The 15,777-nt window shown below is 40.7% G+C and overlaps 1 long non-coding RNA gene across 1 annotated transcript; it reads left to right on the top strand.

Moving 5' to 3' along the window:
• The first annotated feature begins 868 nt into the window (after nucleotides 1-868).
• On the top strand, nucleotides 869-5,374 carry LOC119722889. The gene is made up of 5 exons (XR_005270490.1): nucleotides 869-990; nucleotides 1,650-1,737; nucleotides 2,152-2,229; nucleotides 2,540-2,648; nucleotides 3,749-5,374. It is a non-coding gene; the product is annotated as an uncharacterized LOC119722889 (long non-coding RNA).
• Nucleotides 5,375-15,777: the final 10,403 nt, after the last annotated feature.

The raw sequence follows: 15,777 nt of genomic DNA, 5'->3' as shown, positions 1-15,777 counted from the left end.
TCAAACCCGGTCACTATCGCGCGTTGAAAACTGGGTTAATATCATGCCGCTATTCCCATTAATAAATACCTAAAATAAACAGTTAAAATGCTCCAATTCTGTGACTTTTTTGTAGGTGGTATTTCCAAGTTGTTTTGGTGTTCATGTTAAGTGGCCATATTTTAGCTTATGCCTGGTACCCTGTCTCTTCAATATGCGCTTTTCCGGTTCACTTTTTCTATAGGTCAATTTTTCACACAAAAAACTGGCAAATTCTTTTCAGTTGTTTTGTAACCTCGAGATTCCAACAGACACGGTTTTCTTTTGATTCTGTATTTACGTTTGTGGTAGAGAAATTACGTCCAACTGTGCAAGAACCTACCCGCGTCCTTTCTCGAGCATTGTCATTGCGTGACAAAATGACAAACGTACCAGCAACAATTTTTTCTTTGGTGGAAAAGATAATCATGCAATACAATTCCAAATGACGAAAGTACCAGCAAAAGGTTTTTTCCTATGGTGGAACAGATAAACATAAAATACAATTCCATCCATTTTGCTAAACTCACTCATCCGCAACACCAGCGTTGCTCCGTCGAACAGCTTGGGTTCAAACACTCTCTACCTGGTGGAACAGGTAATAATACTTGTTCAAACAAAACCATCACATTTTGCTAAAACAACATTGCTTGCATCTTTCCACTGCCTCTAATGTTTTATACATTGAATGTTTAATCGGTCATAAAGTGTTGCATTACGCAGGGGTGGGAGGGTGAGCATTAGGGTAAGCATCTGTTGAACGAAATGAGGGATGTGCAGTTGAAATCCCCTCTTTGGGTAATGGAATGGTCTGCTCAATGAGCTGGTTATATTGCTGGTGTGTCAGAAAATAATTCTATTTTATTATTGTGGCTGGTTCTTTGCAAGCTGTGTGTCGTTATTGTAACAGTTATCTCGCACGCAACTTTATCGTCAAATTCCAACAAGCAGCAAGTCGAGCAAAACAAAACTGTAAGTTTACTCATTCCTAAAGTTGAAAAACCGTCCGAAGAAATTCTCAACAACCAAAAACATTAGAGCCAGAATTTATGTGTATATTAGGTCTTGTATTAAAGTGTAGATAAGATCATCTGATTCAATTGTATTTATTGATCATTAACTGTCTTTATTAATCCTAGGAATATTTTATTCTTTGTATATGCTATTAATTGTAAAACAATTAAATTGGATAAAACAAAACGACATTAACCACGAACAATTATTATGTAAACATTTTCCATTATACATTGCAAACAATGTGTTCCTTCAGATACATTCATCGCATGGACTCGGCACGCGTAGAAATTCACAATTGAAGGAACATAATTATAGCCCAATAACCCTGCATTGAAAATATCATTTTGAAAATGCCAGAGGTATATTAAACTGTCCATCAGTGGTAAGTTTCAGAAAAAAACACAGCTGTCGAAATGAAGGCGTTAAAAGTTAAGTACCGCAGGCTGAATAGTTAATTGGAGTCTCTTCCTAAACGTACCAGCAAAAATCATGTACAATTTAAATAACGATTTCAGCTCAGTTTTTCTGCAGTGAAAAACTGTGACGGCAGAGCAAAACTGTTTGCAGTGAAAAATTGCGCTTTGCATTGTGTTTTTCCTGTTTTGATCCTACAGATACCTTCAAAAATGAAGAACCTTCTGTGTTTCCTTGTTGTTGTGAGTCTGGTGTCTGTCCTCGTCAGCGGTTACGAGAGGGAGGAAGGTATGTATTCATCAGGCGCCAGCCCCAAAAGGGTTTTGATTAATTTTGTTTGTCTAAATCAAGGGACGAGTTATCTCTTAATGGTTATACTGCAAGGCGTTGCTGCATGTACATCAAATTGCGCGGTTTACAGCTAGTCTAGTTGTCTGATCGGGGCTGAGATTTATGCTAGCTTATACATTTAGATTATATTCAAGTTTGTTCAAGTTTTTTACTCTTAAGTTTCTTGAAGATTGGGGTTGATCTTTGAGTTCAAGCTTTTGTAAGTGGTGGACTAAATGGAATTTTGCAACCACCAAGATTTTCTATCCCTTTCCTTCTAAAAGTTAAACTAGAATGTTGAATACTTTTAATAATTCCACAAGGCTGTTTGAATTGATAATGAATAAGTGATAAATTGAATGTCTTCAACAGACACAAAGCTGACCGAACTGCTGCGTGAAGTGAAGGACTATCTGGAAGTCAAGGAGCTTTACAAGGACTTGGCAGAAAGTAAGATTACACCTCAACTCACAACATCTTCTCCATCCCTCCCCATGAACAAAGGGCTTCATTCTCTTTAAAAAGAACATGTATGTAGAAATGTTACCGTTGACGAGAGAGGATAATTTACAAGAGATTGTACGATTGCGCACTTATCGGATATTGCGGACTTAGCGCCGGAAGCAGAAGCAGCGTCTACGACTTGAACCAAGTCTATAATCGTGTAACAATTTCGCCATACAAAACAAACAAATACAAGCTAGCACACAGACACAAACAGGAATAAAAACAAAACTTTGATTCACATTTTTCTTTTCAGGCATTGCTAAGAGGGGAAGGTGCTGTCCTGCTACTTATTGTAACTCCGTTTGTAATGGTGAAAACTGCTGTGAAAAGTAGGGTTTATCCCCAGACTCCCACCGTGTCAAGTGAGTTTTACCTTCTAGTCTTGATCTTCATAAGAAGGCTTTGCTGAGGTGGCACCACGCTCACGCGCTTTTCTAACGCGCGCTCTAAATCCTTCGACCAATAGAGTTTTAACAATTATGCGCGTGCCTCGAAGTGCGCGTGAGCGTGGTTCTATCTCAGCTCAGTATGAATTAAGTTGTTCCTTTTTGCCTCATAATTATTTTCTTCTCCTTTGTTTGCGTTTGCTTGTAGAGGGGTGTTTTTATTTTCTGTTTTTCTCTAGAGTGTAATATTTTCTATTCAATTAGTGTTTAAGCACCAGGCAGCGATATTTTGCAGCAGAATTCTCATGATTATTTTTCCCTTCATATTTTGTAAATGGCTGACGTTTTAATCTTTGCAGCCGAGTTTGTGAACTAGCCTACATCACGAGAACAAAAATCGCTTGGTCGGTGCACTTTTTTATGGGTAAACTATAATAAATCATTTGAAAGTGCATAATATGTGGAATTTTTATACATTGTTGTCGGGGTTTTGTTGGGGGTTAACTTAAAAAGAGCGTGCGCTTGCCCTGAATCTTGTTTGTCAGATCGGCTGAATGGTTTGTTTGTATGTCTGTTTTTTTACTTTTACCTTTACTTTTGAAATAAATCCACTCGACCGAAGAGCGTCCACGTTTACAAGTTGACTTGTTTTTGTGGTCAAGTCTTTATTTTTTTTTCAAGAAATACTAAAGCGCCATTGTCAAACTTTCAATAAAGCAAGAGGTTGTTATGAACTTTCTGCCCTGATTCATGCACTTACTCCCTCTGTACACAATGTAAAGGCGTAACGATTCAGAGGGTGGACGTTCAGTGGTGGTGTTGTCGTTTTGCTATCAGCATCGATTGATCATATCTACAGTCCTACCCTGGGGAAAATACCCGAAAGATGCACTTGTATAAAGAAGGGTCTTTCGTCATCAAATACCGGGCACCTTATATTATCATCAAACCAAGTGGCAGTGCATGGTGTTCTGCAAAAAAAAATCCCTAAATTTAGGCTAACACTTTATTTCTGTAATGAATGTTTTTGTGATTAATGACATTCTCTGTTTAATACTTTTCCCTCTTATTTACAGGGCATCACTAGTGTGGAGGATTCACCATTGGTGTATCTGCTCATCATTGCTATTCAGTCTCAGCCAGAAAGAATGAAACAATATCGTAATTAGCCCTTGTGGCATTTTAATCATCTTATATTAATTGGGTAAATGGGTAATATGTAAAAGCATTATTCTCTTGTCTGTAATCTTTAAAGGGAATGTACGTCATTGGCTTTTGCTGTAATTTTAGAAATGAACTATTTGGGGGGTTAGTATAATAGATCAAATATTGTTACACTGACATGTTTGAAGTTTTGGGTTCGAAAATGCTAGAAAAACAAAGAAAAACAAAAATATTCAAGTAGTCTGGTTCCCTGACTCCACTAAAGATGGAATGGATAAAACATACCAGAAAATTGTAAGGTAAGGGAACCAGTCTAGCTGGCCTGCACCCGTTCATGAGCATGGAACCAATAGCTAGCAAAGCAAGACTAAAAAAAAATGGTAAATTTGGTGCAGTAATTGAAAAATAGTTAGGTTTTTCCAACGGTGGTCGGCCGACCAGCGTTGGAAATGTAGACAAATATACCATTTTTTTTTTAAATGGCTTCACACCAGGTGCCATAATTTTACAGGATGATTAAGCATGTCATTTACCAACATCCTAGTAAGGTATTTCGTAACTACTTGGTAGTTTTATTTTTCGATGTTAGCAAATGTTGTATTTTCCCTTTAAAACTTTTTTCTGTAATCTTCTTGCTTCCTATCCGAGTAGTGGTATTACATTATCGTTATATTTAAATTGCAAAGAGATTTAAATTGGAAAGAGGTTCCTTTAAAAAGCGAGTAAGTCCCACCGCACATGGGTCATAATTAAATACCAATCGGGTACGGGATATTATTGGCTGTACCATCAGGGGTAACAGTATGTGGTGTGGTCAAGTTAACAGAAGAGGACGCATAATGATGACATTATTGTACATGAAGATGAATTTGTACCGATTCAGTTCTGGGGGAGGGGGCGGGAAAGGCCTTACTAAATTTCTCAAGAATAACTTACTCAAATACCGCTGGATCTCGAATATCTTTGTATAATCTGATAAAGTAACATAACAGTGCAGTGGTATATAATCGTTGCTTAATACATTTAATAAATCTTTGGTGATGGTTGATTTTAATAAACTGAGCAAGGACTACAAACCTTCATTTGGCGTGTGCTTAAAACATACGTGTTGGACTTGAAAACCCAGCAAAGTCAATTTTCAAATGAAGCTGTCAATGTTTCATAACATCGTCAGTATTACGAGTTATTTAAATCTATTTGAAACAAGAAAAGTGGTGTTTGATGATAGGATTTGCTCTTCACCCATTTTTGTTAACAGCTACGAATTAAAATCAAGTTTGCAAAAATATTTTGGCCTCATCAAGTTTTCACATATATTTAATTAAGTGCTGAATATTTCAAAGGCATTATTGTATTGTTCTTGAAACATCACAGCTCCTTACTTTGATATGTCGTCGTGCATAATAAAGAACAGTTTATGTATATCCTAAAAGATAATTGACGTCAGTTGCAAACAAAATATACAAATCTATACATCTGCCGATTTGTAAGGACGAACAGTACAATAAAGCTGACGAAGCAGGTTATTTACACATTAACCTATCGAAACTTTCAGGTCAGTAGACATCATACTTTTTGAGAAAACGGTGACAATGTCTTCATTTTTCTGGACGCAAAGCCAGGTTCCCCTTGAAAGTCCTTCCAAAATGGTCATCAATACCTTTTTAACTAGCGCCCTCTTGTTTCTTGTAACTACGAGCTTCAGAATAGCAGCTTAGTCCAAAACAACACAAATCGACATAAGGGGGGTGTATTGCTGCCATGGGTGAGTACGCCTCACAAAATATTAAGTCTATACTTCTTAGTTTCAAAGCGACTTATTACAATCCAAAGTGCCTGTACCACCCCAACTTTTTTTGTTTCCTAGCGGAAGACGATTTGTTGTATTCAAGGTTAATCGACTTTTTAATATTTTTCACTAAAAAAATAGCTCCAAGATACTGATTTCAACATGGAATGGCGCTCAATGCGGCGTATGTGTAATTTATTGAATACATGCTTGAACAACGCCCCCTATAGAGTCAGATAGCTTCAAGTCCCCCGATGTTGACAAGAAATGTTGCAAAGGAGGAAGAGCATGCAAAATAAATAGCAAAACAAGGAAACAGAGATAGCTCTTTATTTTTCTAAGTAACTGTGGAATCAAACAGGAAAATGCTTTGGACTTTTGCATCTGCAGACTGACATTTATAGCAATGGCACAACGCTGTCAATATACAGTCTTTCATAAGTGCAAGAAAAAGTTGAACTTCTAAAGTACAAGTCCGATTGGGTTGAAAGACTGTGATTCTAAAGTAGAGTCATTTCTGTCCATTTGTCAATTTCCTAAGGTACGATCACATCCGGAATTGCACTTCCAATTAAATATTTTATTAACTTTTACCCCTGAAGAAGGCCTTGCTAAGGCAGAGATATCTGGCCATTGTAATGTTTTGATTTGCTTATTAATACTCGATGTTTAACGTGAGTGAGTTTTGCAAAATGTGATGTAACTGTTTGTTTGTTTGTTTTTTATATTATAACCATATCCGCCATAAAAATAAGTTGCTGGCACGTTCCTCATTTTATCGCGGCGACACGCAAGGACAATTGCATTCCTTAAGGCCAAAAAAAAAAAGTCTCCGGTTTCTGGTATGGAGCTTGCCCAAAAAGTGGTGCGGCGACGCGGCTTTTTTTTTTTTTTTTACCTGATTTTTTTTGCTTCAAATGTCGGCTGATGACTGTAAATGGTGCCCGACTAAACTTAGTGCAAATATATGGGAGTCCAGAGAGGCCACATAAAGCTTATTCTCGACCAAAACCCAATCTAAAAACACGTTAAAATTGTGCAGCAGCATGATTCCAGTCAAACCAGTGAGTTTGGCGGTTTTGAGACATCATCTTTCATTGAAAAAAAAAACTTTTTCATTTTGCCGACGCGCGTGGCTACGGCGACGCGCGCACATACCAGAAACCGGAGACTTATTTTTTTGGCCTAAATGACGCGTTAATGGTCTTGCACTGTTGAACGCATACTCATTCATACAAACGTAAATACACACAGTATTACAAACGCAAATACAGAATCCAACCGGCATGGAAGATCGAGGTCAGTTTCCCAAAATACACAAAACAACTGAAAAGAATTTGCGGTGCTTTTTTGACAAAAACTAACCTGTAAAAACCAAGTGTATCGATAATTTAAAGGCTGCAAGGATCTTCTAGTGCATGCGTGAATACTGTCATCGTTCGATCTTTTTTTAGTGCAAATTGCTATCTGCGATCAATCTTTGGGAGTTGAGTTTTTGCTTTCTGCTCTGAATTACCTATATTTCTTGATGGTATTAGTAAAGACTGGAAGCCAGAACTGGCGATTAATTCTTGAACCGTCATCGGATTGTACATGCATGGTCTTTTCCTTCAGTAATCGTCATAAAAACCGATAATTATTGTCTCTGAGCCAGCACAGCGGAAATGGACCACAGTGCGCTCAATAGGCGTATTCAGTAATGATAATTATAGGTCTTTCGCGTTAGGTTCCCTCATTTTTGCAGCATTTCTTTCAATTTTACGGACAATGACAGACATTGGATGCAAGGAGACAACATGAGAGCCATCCCGACTGCAGTGGCTGATCTGTGTTGACCCACCTGTAAAAGCCTCGGAACAGCAAAACAGAAACAGCTGCATTTCTTTTGGTAGGATATAATAATCATGACTGGTGTATTGGTCCACTGTTCAAAAGAGCAATACAACGTACTTGTATTGCTGATTCTACAACCATTTACCCACCTTTCACTTTCTGTACAACAGAGGGCGCGCAACAGAATCAATGCAGAGCCGGCTATTTTCACGACGCCAGGGGGTTTACAAACCGATGTGAATTTCAGAGTATATCGTATTGCTGGACATATTTTTTATATCTCATTTTTGTAAGTATAATTTTTAGATCAAAGTAAAGTTGCAAAATTGTTTCAATAAAAGATATGTCTATTGTCTGTACCAAGGGAATATCGCCCTCAATTATTAATAATGGACAATCCCTCTCCACTAACAATTCAGTTCTTGACGTCAGATATCAAGTGGATTCTTCTTACGAAGAAAAGGATGTCAGTAAATTAACTTACTATCCACGAACAGTTATAACATGCACAACGTAGCTCCTCACATAATCATTAAAGCAAGGTATATAACGGTAAAAGTGGGATTATTAAACTCGAATGTTTCTCTTTCTTTTTATGTAATACAGACTAAAATTCCCTTAAAAGAAAAAATATGTAGGCGCAACAAAGAAAAACAATAACCCGGGGCTTTCGAGGTCAAAATCAAAATCAAATCGCGGTTCAAAGAAGTCGACGCCCGAATATATTTTGATGAAGTCATAAGGTATTCACAAGATCGGAATTGTCTTAAATTTTGAATTCAAAAGTGGTTTTGGGGGAGTCGAAAATTCATACTTATTTACCACAATGAACGTGTTTTACTTAAGACAATAAAAACATTAAATTCAAATTGTGTGTCCATCTGATTCAGACTGAAATGCGTCTAATCGTCTGTTGAAAAAGCCCAAACGACGATGATGACATTTTTGGATCAAAATTATTAACCAGCCTAGTCCTTTATGTTTGCCGGTTTGTTTCTCCCGATATCCCCCATCTGAAAATCAAAACAAACAACTTTCAAGATTTGGCCCCCTCGGAGAAAGAAATTCTGAGAGAGGTGCAAAGACAGCCGGAAAAAAAATTAATAAAATCCCTGATCAGAAAAGACCTTTGCGGAGTGTAATTACGAGACTGGCCGATAACTGAATAACATAACTCTCTCTTCCTGTCCATGCCTCAACTGTTCGCCCGAGGGTTGAGCCTGTCAGTTCTGGTTAGATTACTCCTCGCCGATCCCTCTGGGTTTTGTGTTGTGTTAATTGTGCGCACACGCGCTGTGCAAATCCACTTGGATAGTCCCGGGAAAACACCATAATCACCGGCAAAATGGTACAAAAGCGCCCGGGCGCGCTCCCGACCAAACGGTTGAAATTAGGGGGAGAAAGTGGCGGGGAAAAGTAGAGAGATTTCCGGGGGTATTTACTTACCGTGAAGAACAAAGAAGGCTGGCCTCACAGAATGTAGTATCTTGCCGATTTGTTGATTAAGTTTGACAGCTATTCTTGGACGGAAAGTGTCCAAATTCTGTAGGCGGTCTCCATAATTATTTCTGCCCCTCGGCAAAAGAAAATGGTTTGAAGAAACTCTCTTTACCACTGCCAAGATTCCGGATTCATTGTGGAGGTTTCTGGTGTAGTCCTGTCAATTGACAAACACATATAGACTCCTTAAAAGATTTAATAATTAAATTAATTTTACATTTATTAATTAAAATGCACAGCTTATAAATAAAACAACTAAATCATGTTTTCAATCATTAAGGGTGAACGATTATAATAATTGTTCAAACATAGTGTCAGGAAAGTCCCAAATCATGGCTCACTTTGAATTTGCCTTTGGAAGGGATCCTGAGTAGGCCGCCGGTAAAACAGGCTTTGTTGGTAAGTATCGGGCGGTCACTTGGTATAGTGGTAACTTTCCTCTTGAGTTTCCAAGGATCCTTGTTCATCCCACCTGACACATCACGTGATTGATTCTGTCACTCCCTTCCCCCATACTTTTGAGTCAATATTGCCTGGCTAGCCATTTTATTTTCCCTTCGCGTGGCTGAACACATACCCATCGGTGTTCTCCTCGACGGACACACCGCTTATTATATCCCCGTGCATTCCAGTCGCTATTCTAACGAAATCATTGCATAATGAAGAACCGCGGCTGTTGATTCAGTTGTTTTTCGGCAGTTATTCCTGTGTAATCAAATTACAAAGCGCGCTTGGCGCAGATTGTTCTCATGCAATGGCGGCGTTATTGACTTTTTTTCCGCGCGCGCGCCCGAGCGAGCGGAGCCTGGGCCTAGTGCGCCTCCGAGCAAAAACGCCATTTGCCCCGTGATCGGTGACATTGCGTTGCGCCAATTTCAGTTTGGAGGCAGTTGTGTACGTAGTTTTTACGAACTCACACGTTGTAAGAAAAGCATGATTTCCTTCTCAAACTAATGTGAAGGAAACGCAAAGAAATGTGGGTAAAATAACTGCTACATATAATCTATGGATGTTCATTCTGTAAGCATGCGCACGACTGACACCAGGTCACGAAATCTGTCCAATGAGAGCTCGAATTAATCAAACAGCTGTGCCCACTGGGCTAAAGCGCCACCAATCGTTGAGTATTTTATAGCCTAAAACGGCCTACAGAGCTGCGGCTACGACTACTGTCAGCTTGCGCTTAATAGCACCGGCCATAGCCAAGACATTCGGGCGCAGCCAAGAAGACAACTGAGGTACCGCCGGGAACCAGTCTTTTTTCTGCTGTTTAACGGGATTTCAAACCTTTTATTATCCATACGCCAGACATCTTAAGCCAGATATTCTCCATAATGGTTACTCCTTTTTTTTTATTGAAGTCACAAAACTTCAATTTATGCACAGATAAACTAATCATATTGAGATAACCAGGAACATTTCATCTATCTTAGAATTTGACCTCGTCCCACTTGGCAAGATTTACCGTTCCCCTCTCCCTGATTTCACGCTCCATTTCACTGTCTAGTTTTCGAGGTCGGAAACAAGACGGAACCAGACGGAATTAAGGCATCAAACAAACACAATACGTAAACCGGCTCACTGCTGACAATTGGGACAATGCCCGAACGATTTCCAGTGAAAGCCCCCATTTTGCCGAGGTGTTCCCAACACATCGAAATTGATTTATCTGATGACAAGAATATTGGGTGTTTTGGTCGGGACTTGCGCCGGTCGTGTGGCCAACGTAACGCCCCCCCCCCGAAAAAAAATCGAGCACCCACGTGGTTGGACGTACGAAGTAACAACACCGGCCCTCTCCTCGCCACTGAACGAACGCCGACTAAACACCGCAGAGAACCCTCGACATAACAAGGCAGAACACGCTCGGATAAACAGCAGACTGACTTAACTGGTGGTTTTTAGCGGGATTTTGTTCATCTTGTGTGTGTGTTTTTTTTCTATGGTACCGCGCCTTTTGAGTTGCGGTTGTGCATGTTTGTGTTTTCTTGGCTTGGGTGGTGTCTCTGCTCCGGACTAAACCGGGGGAGTTGCGCACGTGCCGGCCGTCCGTCGCCAGGCGCTCGCCACGCGCCGGTCCGCTCGGCTCGTGTTCCATTGTTCACTCGGAAATTTCAATGTCTTGCCCCTCCACCACTAGTAGCCTCAACTCATAATAGAATTCCAGATAACCCAATTAGTTCGATATAGAAAATTGGTACATTGCAGTTTAGCCAGAAGAATTCATAAAAAAACTACTTGATGTTCGGCATAAAAATAAAGAAGATACGATGCAGCCTGATGAAAATTGGTGAAAAACACGATACTGGATTGCAAAGCAGTTCGAGGAAAACTGGCAAACACAAAATACGAATACCATTTTTTTTGCTGATATGCACTGAACGTACACGGAGTTAATCAATAGCATAGACTTATAACTGTGTAGGCCTTCACAAAAGCATCAAACTCTCAAAACTTTTTTTTTCAGACAAAAGATGACTTTTGTAGATAATTGCCCAAATGATGTGCACATTTTTTTTCTTCTTTCTGTCTTGCCGTTTTACTCCTTATTTTCAGTGCCAGCGCAACTTGAATTTCACCCCGAGTCCCACGAATTATTATCATAGTTCGCTGGAGGGCCCGATTGGACCCACTTAACACGCACATCCCCATTGTTGTTCAATTCCCCTACTTTCATCGGATCCTCTCACGCGTGCGACGCGCCGCACCGAGCGCCTAGGCCCCTATTTTGTTGGCGGGATAGAGACGGCGCAATGCCGGCGGGGACCGCACGCCACGTGGGCCCGGGCAAAGAGAGGCAAACCACGGCCCAGCACCGCGCGCGTAGAGGCTGGTGGGCTGGTTTATCCGCACGGGCGATTCATAATATTTGACTTGTTAACCCTGCCGGCTGTGTACCCAAAGTAAATACGAGTCACTGGATACAATTCGGTGCAAATTTCCAAAGTTCCACTCTATTAACTCAATTTTCCCCCTTCGCTTGGCCCGCGATAACACAGCCAGTGCCGCATTGATTGCTCTACGGAAGTGTAAGCGACTTGGCACACGTCTAAAAGTCCGAGTAGATTTTGTTCTGGTCTAATTTTGAGCTTGTTGTTCCATGTCACTCTTTTTTTTTGGTTCATCACTGATTGAAACTTGCGTGGTTTTTTAATAAACCGTGGTTTCCCCGGGGTAAGTGCCAGGGCAACGTTGGCCGTCGAAAAGAGCGTGTCTCCCCACGCGCATCTCAACCAATTCACGCTCAGTAAACCAAAACCTGCCTTAATCCCTATCCACCCCTCGGATTTAGCTATCGTGTATCGCGATTAGCCGCTGCCAAAGTAACAATCGAAGTCGGATACTGTTACCCGAGCCCGAGCGGGCCAAATTGCCTCATTATTTTTGCTCCCTTGTACCCCTTTTCTTACCTCTCAGACACAAAATGAAAGTGTTCTTTCTGCGCTCAAATTTAAAAAAAAAGGGGGGATTGTTTTTCCGCAACCACAATGCGAGCGGATCGCCGCTGGAATAGTTAGCCGCGGCTAGGGCCCGGGCCCCCCGTAGTACGTGTTTGTATTTCGGCGCACGGTCCGTCGGCCGCGATTTCAGCCGTTCAATATTGCGCGGAGCCCGAGCGCTCTTCATCGGAGACAGTCACCGTATGCTGGGCGAACTAAATGGTGATTAGGCGTAAATCTGGCTGGAGTTAACAACGACAAATTAAACTGCGCTCCGGGAGACTCGCGCCAGATTTTTGGGGGGTTTGAATGGGGGAAAGGGTAGCCATTCAGAACTCCAAAAAGTGCTGGGGTTAGAAGAAAATGCGGCTTGTTAACGGTTGCGGTGTACCTTCAGTTAATTAGCGAAGGTGAAGGTCAAATATGGTGTGGAATTATTTTTGATAAAAAATATACAGTCAATGAGAATATCACGTGCACAAGAAAGTATAACGTAGAGTACAAGAAAGTATAACGTAGGGTGTTTTATAGTTGGTAATGTTCTTTTGAAGTGACAGAACAGTAATCACACACGGCTTCAAACCAACAAAGCGAAAAAAGGCCACATTTTATCAGATACATCTTTAAATGTATCTGGTCTACACAATCGGCCGGATTTAGCCCACTCATTGGCATCACGGGGTAATCATATACGACAGCACTGCCCGGATCTCTTCACCAGCCCACAACCAATCTAAGGCACAAGTGACAGTCAATCAGTGAGATAGGCACAAAGAGAACCCTTGGAAGGCGCAACAGACAATGAAATTACCCGGATGAAACTTCTAGCGCATCTCGAAATGTCAACCAACAACAGAACTGAGCAAATAAAAGACAACTTTTGACGAAACCATTGCTATGGAAACCAGACATACCCGGTAATCCATTATGTCCACTTATTATCTCCTTCGGTTATGGATAGAGTGCACTATAGAAGCAAGTTCACTTATCCCACATAATGTACATTATGTCATTTCGGAACCACTGGTTGAGCGCAAGTGAATGTACATTGTGAGGATTTCCACTGAACTTCTAACATTTCATGTTCAGTTTGTTCACAAAAGAGCGTGCTTGGGAACCGAATCCGCACATACCACAAACCCATCAATACGGGAGATGATTAAACAAATACCCACGACAAAAACCCTCAAAAATGTGAGAAGATTCTTAGCAACTTCTGAGTAGCCCTCTCAGAAATTCGACAAGTAATTTCCCTTCACTTGCTTCCGCGGAACGAGAGATAATTTCCACAAACGGGGCGAGGTTTGGCGGGCCCGGGCAAGGCGCGGATCGGCCACGTGGCCGGCCGCGGGCAGGTCCACCGCTCCCCGCGGCACAAGACGGTGTGCCGGGGAGATGCTTACTCCAGAAACACAAGAAAACAAATCATGACAAACATGACCGGTATTTGAAATTGGTCTGGGAAACACAATGAGAATGTAGGCATGGGGAGATACAAAAATATCCCGGCGGGTGCACCCTACTTCCCCAGATTTCTGTCAACTTTTGCGAAAGTCTGATGCCCTTTTGCCGATGACACGACATGTTTTAGACATCGCAGACAAAGCTCATGAAATGCATTCAAAACCAAATCACTGTGCTACAAAGTACATTGTACATTTTAAAAATTACTTCATCATCCGCAGTTTGAAAATATATGATTTAAGTCACCAGTTGACCGTTACCTTCGGTGCAAGTGACCTATATAAAGGTTCGTATTTTTCAAACGAGTAAACACAAACAAGTATTTTTTTTTAAATTTATTTCTGAAGTTTTGTATTCATTATTCTGCATTCAATGACTTAGGTTTAATGTGAACCGCGACACACGGGCCAGTGTTCCAGCGCTCTGCCAACCGAGCTATCCAGCCCTACGCGTGACGATCTCCTATTCGTCACTGTCTTTGTTCAAGGGCGCTATAGTCACAAGCCATGAACCCGTATAGACCTCTTGCATCTGAGGTCTCATCAGAGGGCAGGTCCTTGTTTTATTAAAAACGCAGGGTGCTTTCATTGTTGTTGAATTTAAATGACAAACACTGCCCTCAGTGAGGGCGCTATACGAACACCGCTATACGAATATTTGGCTATAACGATCATCCCCTTTGGCTCCCAAAATATCAAAACTATTATAACGCACAATCACTATAACGAGCGACCACTATAACGAACATTATGAACCCCATCATGTTCGTTATAATGGTATTGTACTGTATGTCATGTACCCAGGGGTCATAAGTTAAGTCACGATGCTAGTACAATGCCATCACATAACTTAAAAAATGGCAATCGGGGAACAAAGAGAAATCAAAGATATCAACCTAAATCTGTTGAATGGATGCTGAGTTCTCCCAACAAAAATCGCCTTCCTTCTAACTTTGTTAAAGACGCAAAAGGCATGACTTATAGCTTTTCGAGCTTAAAATTTGCATAAGGGGCACACTTCTTTATTAAATGAAAAGATGAGTGCAAGTTAATGTTTTTCAAGTGCCCCAAATCCCTGCAACTGTGCAACCAATTAGCTGTTTGAGTTGTGGATTAGGGTTCAAGTGTTCCGGCCGGCGGTCCAGTAGCTACATCTCTCCCGCAACAGAAGGACAAGATTCCCGCTTCGATTGATAATTCTGTCAATATTTACCCTTCTTGTCGATCAAAAAAAAAAAAACCTGCTCCAGATGATTGGAAATAAGTAACAATGGATGACAGACACAAAACCATCTCTGGAACCGGACCCAAGGATTAGAAACACTGCACAGATTCCTTAAAGATGTTTGGCAAACACGGTAAAATGGAAAACCTCGGATTTTGATTTGACATATTGGCTGGATTAAAGCTGCACGACATGTTGATTATTTGTAGCGAGTAAACAGTAGAGACTGTGAAACACGCTAATTACAAGTGCAAAAGAGGCAAATTTCACGGTTAAAAGTAAACACTGTAGGTGCGATTACCTTAAATCTCCTTGCCAGGAATTCAGTTGATCACTGTGGTTATATTTTCTTCAGCGACACTGCAACAAAGAAATTAATACAATCAATTATAATACACCTGTCAGTTATTCAATTGAAACAAGGTGGATTTTTTTTCAGAGTTCACATCAGTTCGTCTTCAGGCTTTGGGGTAATATCGACCCATGCACGACCGCTAGCTATATAAAAAGCATATGACCCTCACACATAACAACGCCAGAAGGTCATATTGCAGACATGTTCTTACGACGCAAACATCATCGCAGACGATAAGGTTCAATTTGCGATTATCTGCGACTTGTACCGATTTGTTTCGACTCTTTACATCCGATCAAGGTTTGACCGTTTGACTCGTAGAGTTAAATATGCAAT

The sequence above is a fragment of the Patiria miniata genome, unplaced genomic scaffold, assembly GCF_015706575.1.
Source record: "Patiria miniata isolate m_02_andy unplaced genomic scaffold, ASM1570657v1 HiC_scaffold_16, whole genome shotgun sequence".
Lineage (NCBI taxonomy): Eukaryota > Metazoa > Echinodermata > Asteroidea > Valvatida > Asterinidae > Patiria > Patiria miniata.
Note: the sequence above shows the minus strand (reverse complement) of the source record. Positions and strands in the feature narration are given on the sequence as shown.